Below are 6,560 nucleotides of genomic sequence, written 5' to 3'. Positions count from 1 at the left end.
GCCGCCGCGTGAACCTGGCCTTACCAGCGTAACAATACAACGAGCAGCTAGTGGTCCGCCCACTTTTTTTTATCGGGTGCTGCTTGAATTTGACTTTAGCGGCGGAGGTTCAACGGTTATCCTGACAGGACTTAACCTATATATGTTTTTCGACATTTAAGCATATGCAGGATATATACCCTGGTGGAGGAGGGCTGATTAGAGAAGCCCCAACTCACGCGAAGCCTTCAATCATGTACATGATGTGAGTCGGTTCTTTCCCAGCTTTGTGTCCCAGACTGTAACATTGTTTACGCTGTGCTTACAGACATGGAACTGCTTCAACATTTTTCTTATTAACACTTGGGACAGTTGGGCAAAACGTCCTATAGTCCGACTTAGCCCCGCTTCACGGTCCCGGTCACCTTCCGCCCTTGTCTGTTATAAATTTGGGGATAGTTGGGGAGATGTCAGTCCGTCAGCTCCATAAGCGTGTGTATTGTTGGTTTAAATACTCCTAAATATAAATAGAGGTTTTTCTACTCAGACGTTAAATGTGGCCATTGGGAATTTGCAGGCAGGGTATGTTTGTGTTGTTTGAGGGGAAATATAATGGATGCAGGAGCAGATATGATATATTTTATGTATAATAGATCACTGTCCTATGTCTCAGTGGCAATCCAGTTAATAACTATTGGGCCCGCACTACTATGTGATTTACAGGGCGATGGTGCAGCTATGGGTGCAGTCAGAAGAGGTGGTGGGAAATGCACGGAGACGCTTCCTGGTCCCTCAATAGGCCTATAAGACATATAGATTTGGCGCGACTGAATTTTATCGTTTTGTTGATAGCCCTTTGTTGACCAGTTTTTGGGATAGTGGTGGGCTGTAACAGTGGCACCAAAAGCAATATATATATATAAAGTATCCATGGGGGAGACAATCACAATAATAATAGATACAGAAAATCATAGAACAAAGGACTTAAGTGGCTATGTGGTGAGAGACAATAGGTTGGGAAGGAGGTCCTTGCCCTGGGTAGAGCTTTTACAGTCCTAAATGTGATTTGGGAGACCTAAACATAAAGGTAACAGAATTGGAGATGAAGAAAGTTCACGAAAGGTGAAAGCAAGTAGTCCAAGTAGGAAGACTGTTTTGGGAAGAAGAATGTTCTATAATGTTGGTACATGCCTGTAATAGAACTATGGGTCCTCGACTTCTCCCTAAGAGATTCAAATCAAAAATAGATAGAGTAGACAGACAGACAGAACAGACGGGACGCAGATAAGGATAGATGGCATATATTATACGATAGCAGATAGATATACTGCAAAATTATATGTAAATTCTGGAGTATAGCTAATGGTACTGCGGTTAAAAGCTTCTGGAATCTGGAAATAATAATCTGGGGATTTTTTTTGCTAGCTAAAGCTAAAATCTCTTTTTTCCAGGTCACAACGTTTTGTGTCCTTCTTGGATTCCTGTCTGAAGAAGGATCCTTCAGAGAGAGGGAGTGCTGAAGAACTCCTGCAGCACCCATTCATCACCCAACTGACACCTAAGAAGATCATCAGGGCTGAGATTGGAGAACATCTCCGGACTCTGCAGAACCGGCCGGCCAAGAAAGGTGAGGGAATCCATTATATTTGATACGACTGCACCATCACACAGTGTAACTCAACATCTGCAAGAGTTGGTTTATTATAATGGCACTGGGAATAATATACATGTTTTAAGGGGTACTTTAGCTTAATATTATATTTTAGTATAATGGTGATAATGGCATTCTAAGACAATTTGCATTTAGTCTTCAGTCTTTATTTTTTTGTTTATGACTCATATACAAGCTTTAATTAGTATTCATGAATCACAAATATGATTTTTCCCTATACAGGACTGAAGGGAGTAGCTCTGTGGACCCTGAAGCTGCGGCGTGCTTGTGACTTCTGCACACAGACATCGGCAGAACAAGAAGCAGCTCTGCAAGTGGCCCTGGAGGGCTTCTCCTGTTATTGATCTTGTGGCCAATAACATCAACAGCCCAGAATGAGTTTCCTGAATCACAGCCTAGGAAAAAGAAACATCCACAGGGTAAGGTCCCATCTCCATTCAGTATCCCTGTACAACGGTTCTCAGCTGGTAGACAAATAGCAATCTGATCCCCTGCTGCCTGGAGTGTGTCTACATTGGTAGGACCTGAATCCTCACTGTGCACAAGAGGTGGGTTTCGGCTAGAAGATACTCAAGTTTACATTTCTCGGTCACAATCCTCCCCATGTGTGAAGCAAATAAACACACCGGGCAGTAGGGGCTGAATCAAGGTTTTCTGTGTTGATGGACATTAGCCTCACTTCAGCAGCCGCACAATAACACAACAGGGTAGAATGTGATTGAGAAGGCTCAGGCATTATTTCCTATTCCCATAGCCAGTGCATTTATTTCTAAAAGGAGCATCAGCCTGGGAGAAAAACTCCCTAACATGTTGGAACCCCTAATGAATAAGGCTTGTGCATAAATGCCATGCCTCTGAATGAGAATTAATGATGATCTATTACTGACTGATATTTTTTTCTTATACAGATCCAGTGGCGTCTGCAGCTCCACCAGCAACATCTCCTTTCAAGCTGATGCAAGTGGTAACATCAAGATTCCTGCAACTACACCAGCAGAGACTTTATCTCCATGATCATATTCTTTTCAGACTACCACATCTCCACCAGTGGTGTATTTGCTCCAGTTTACATCACTCCACCCACACACATCTCCACCTCACTTTCCAACTGCCATAGTCCATCTTCCTTTTTTTGTAGACTACGACAACTCCAACATCTTGCCTTAAACATCTACATTTCACAGAACCATAGCAACAACATTCCTATCCACCTCTACAGCTCGACTAGCAGCATTCACTTATCAAACACCATAGCTCCACTATTAGGACTTAAGTTTGCATTAGTATCCAATTACCACATCTCCACCCAAGGACTTTCCATTTAACTTTAGCTCCACCACCAGCCCTTATCCCATATTTTATCCTCTACCCGCAAGCTCTGTCCTTTTGCTAACACACCTCCACCAATATCTTCTTTTATTTAGCTATCATCAAGAGTTTCTCCTCTTTAAAATATCTTTTAGTCCTTGCCCTTCTTCCTGCACCTCCATTGGTTCTTCCATTCCACCAATACCAAGACATTTAGTCACACCATACAGCACACACTAAAATGATGCCCCCTACACAGAGGCTTCTCTTCTCCACTTTTTTCTTTTGCCCCTCTAACACCAATTCCTCAGTGGTTTCTCCTGTTCAAATTCTTTCCTTTCTAAATTCTATCCTTTCAAGCCTTCCACTCAACAACCAGTCACATCTCCTACTCTAAACCCTGACATAAACTCTTAGTACTGATACTGACATAAACTCATAGTACAAGTTGATCCAGGGACTTGTCCGATTGCCCATTGGGAGTCAGGAAGGAATTTTTCCCCCTCTGAGGCAAATTGGCTCTGGCTTCAGATGGGGTTTTTGCCTTCCTCTGGATCAACTACTAAATAGGAAAATCCCTTTTACACTAAAACTTGAACCTAATGGATGTGAGTCCTTCCCAACTTAAATTAGTATGAATTAATCTAAAATGCATAAATATAACATCCAATTTATAAATAAATATGTTAATACACATTTCATTGGTGTTCTTGCATTTTTTATAGTTCTATAGTATTGCCAGGCAACATTACAGAGGAGGGAGACCTCTAGTGCAAGGGAAAAGGGTGATTGAAAAGTGAAGGTGGAAATAAGAGGCAAGGGTGGGAGAAATTGGTGAAAGGAGATGCTAAGGAAGAAATATAAGAAGACATAAGCCATGTCTGGACCCAGTCCTACTGATCTGCACTGATGTCAGAGGTTGGTCAATCAATCACATACAAATGATATATAGTGTATATAAACATATCAGTGGGATTAGTACATTATGAGACTGGGTTCAGAAGGTGCTGACTTATTAATATATTATTTCGGGCCTAGCAGGGACTTGGATATACCTGTTATTGCCATTAGTATCCTTTGAGCCAAAGAGAAACAGACTCATTGAGTCTAGAAAGAGGTGACCCATAAACATGCCACTGTCATTAGAAGACGTTTGTCCCATGATAAAGTTGCCTTTGGTATTATTTGGGCAGAGGAAGGGCAGGTCTGTGTGATGTTTCATTGGGCATCAGTCCATCCCGTGATTGGTCTACTGATAACAGGTGGGTTATTAATGGCCAATGGAAATTCAAGGAGCCGTGGGCCAAAGTAAGACGTACATAATTTACTCTATATTTTGATTCGTAGTGAATATTTTACCATAGTACCCTGCTCCCCAGAGGTTCACTGCACATATCACTCCCTTTGGGAAAATGGGAAGAGGAGGGTCTGTCCAGAGTGACCAGGAAGGTTTGTTCTGCTGAAGTGGGGGGATGTAACTTTACCAATGACACGGCTGAGAGGCAATACAGCAGCCCCCCTGCCCTGATATTAATCCATGCAGTTTATGTTTAGTCCTGGATTTACTTGCCCTTTAAGAGACAGGGTGGGGGGGTAGACAGAGCAAGGGTTAAGTTTATGTAATCGCAGGGTACAGCCGTATCACGCTTTTCAGTTCTGTTGGGCCCAGGCCTTTAAGGAATCACATGTTGATCTTGCTGCCTCCCTGCTGGATGGTGTTGCCCCCATGCTTTAGAATAAAGTAGTAGAATACCCATGCCCACTGACATACATGAGATGGGGAAATAGGAGACGCTGCTCGTGGGAGTTGGTGCCACCAACAGGTTTTCACAGTCCATTGCACTGATTTAGGCTGGGTGCCAGCACAGTCCAGTCAGCTCGGAAGAAGCATTATACTGGGCTTGTGCTGTGCCAGGGACATTATCAAACATGGGCCCTCAGAAGGTCCTGCCTGACCAATATCTAGGGTTGTCACCATTTTGGAAAAAAAAATCTGGCTGTACAGAAAGGAGAGGGACAATGAGGGGGTGGTTAGGGAGAAAATATGGTCGATATGGGAGCAGGGGATTATAGGAAGAAGGGAAAGAAGCGGAGCTGGAGGCAGGGATTGGGGAGGGACAGGACAGGGGTGGTACATCAGGGAATTATAAATTTATAATTGCTGGTTAAATGTGTAACACTGGTCCCAGTCTCGGCTGCTATATTACTGGTTAGGCTGGTGATATGCCAAACCCATTCATGTCTGATTGAAATTCAGCCATATGTATCTGGGCAGGGTTCAAATGGACCCTTGACTGAAGTAGCCACTGATCAGTTCCCTGCTCTGGTACAGTCCATTGGCCAGACTAGTCCACCTCTCAAAGAATGAGCCAGGGAGCAGATTTCAGGTATTTTAGATCTAAGCAGGAAAAAGAATCAAACAGCAAATCCAAACACTGTGTATAGATCTATATATTCAGTAGGACATGTGGCAGGGGGTTGGAATCTGATAATGAAACATCCCACAAATGGACACACATAGAAACATCATACAAAATAGTTTATTTATTTATTTATTTTTTTGTACAAAACAGAAAACTAATGACATTATTATGAATTCTACGCTGAATTATAAACACGGGGGCCTGGTTTCCATCTGTATATAACTGAGCAGCTTTACGCCCGTAGCGGCTTCTGCACTAACGTTTTGTAGTCACTGGTGGTTTCTTCAGCTTCTCAAAATATTCATCCAACTTCCTCTGGAGTTTGCCCAGAATCTGCAGAAATGAACGAAAGAGAGAGAGAGAGAGAGAGAGAGAGAGAGAGAGAGAGAGAGAACGGTTTAGTATCAGTCAATAAACCCCTTATACATCCGTGTGCAAAATAAATACTTAGAAATGTTCTATTAGAGGTAGGGATGCACCCAATCCACTATTTGGGATTCGGCCTTGGTGAAAGATTCGGCCGAATACCGAACCGAATCCTAATTTGCATATGCAAATTAGGGACAGGAAAGGAAAAAGTGGAAAAAATTCTTCTTTTGTGATGAAAAATCACGTGATTTCCCTACCCACCCCTAATTTACATATACAAATTAGGATTTGGATTCGGTTCGGCCAGGCACAAGGATTCGCCCGAATCTGAATCCTGCTGAAAAAGGCTGAATCCCAAACCGAATCCTGGATTCGGTGCATCCCTAATTAGAGGCAGTTCATTGTGTCTGGTGCAAATGGATATAAGAGGGATGACTGTACTGGGGATCAGTGATTGGAATAATTGGGAGCCTCCAACAACTTGGCACTACCCAGTGATTTTACATTTTCTCCTTTTTAAAGAAAAGTTGAATATAAAAATGCTAGAACTGTTTGAAGCCTGAACAGAAGTGATTAAAGGGGTGGTTCACCTTTAAGATCACTTTTAACATGTTATAGAATGGCCAATTCTAAACAACTTTTCAATCGGTCATTTAGATTTATTTCTCATAGTTTTTAAGTTAATTGCCTTCTACTTCTGACTCTTTCTAGTTTTCAAACAGGGGTCACAGACCCCATCCAAAAACAAATGCTCTGTAAAGCTACAAATGTATTGTTATTGCTACTTTTTATTATTAAGGTCCTCTCCT

The 6,560-nt window shown here is 42.3% G+C and overlaps 1 long non-coding RNA gene across 1 annotated transcript; it reads left to right on the top strand.

Moving 5' to 3' along the window:
* The first annotated feature begins 1,435 nt into the window (after positions 1–1,435).
* On the top strand, positions 1,436–3,655 carry LOC121400566. Its single transcript, XR_005965822.1, has 3 exons — positions 1,436–1,606; positions 1,874–2,070; positions 2,560–3,655. It is a non-coding gene; the product is annotated as an uncharacterized LOC121400566 (long non-coding RNA).
* The last annotated feature ends 2,905 nt before the right edge of the window (positions 3,656–6,560 follow it).

The sequence above is a fragment of the Xenopus laevis genome, chromosome 2S (assembly GCF_017654675.1).
Source record: "Xenopus laevis strain J_2021 chromosome 2S, Xenopus_laevis_v10.1, whole genome shotgun sequence".
NCBI lineage: Eukaryota > Metazoa > Chordata > Amphibia > Anura > Pipidae > Xenopus > Xenopus laevis.
This window is presented reverse-complemented; position numbering and strand designations above follow the sequence as displayed.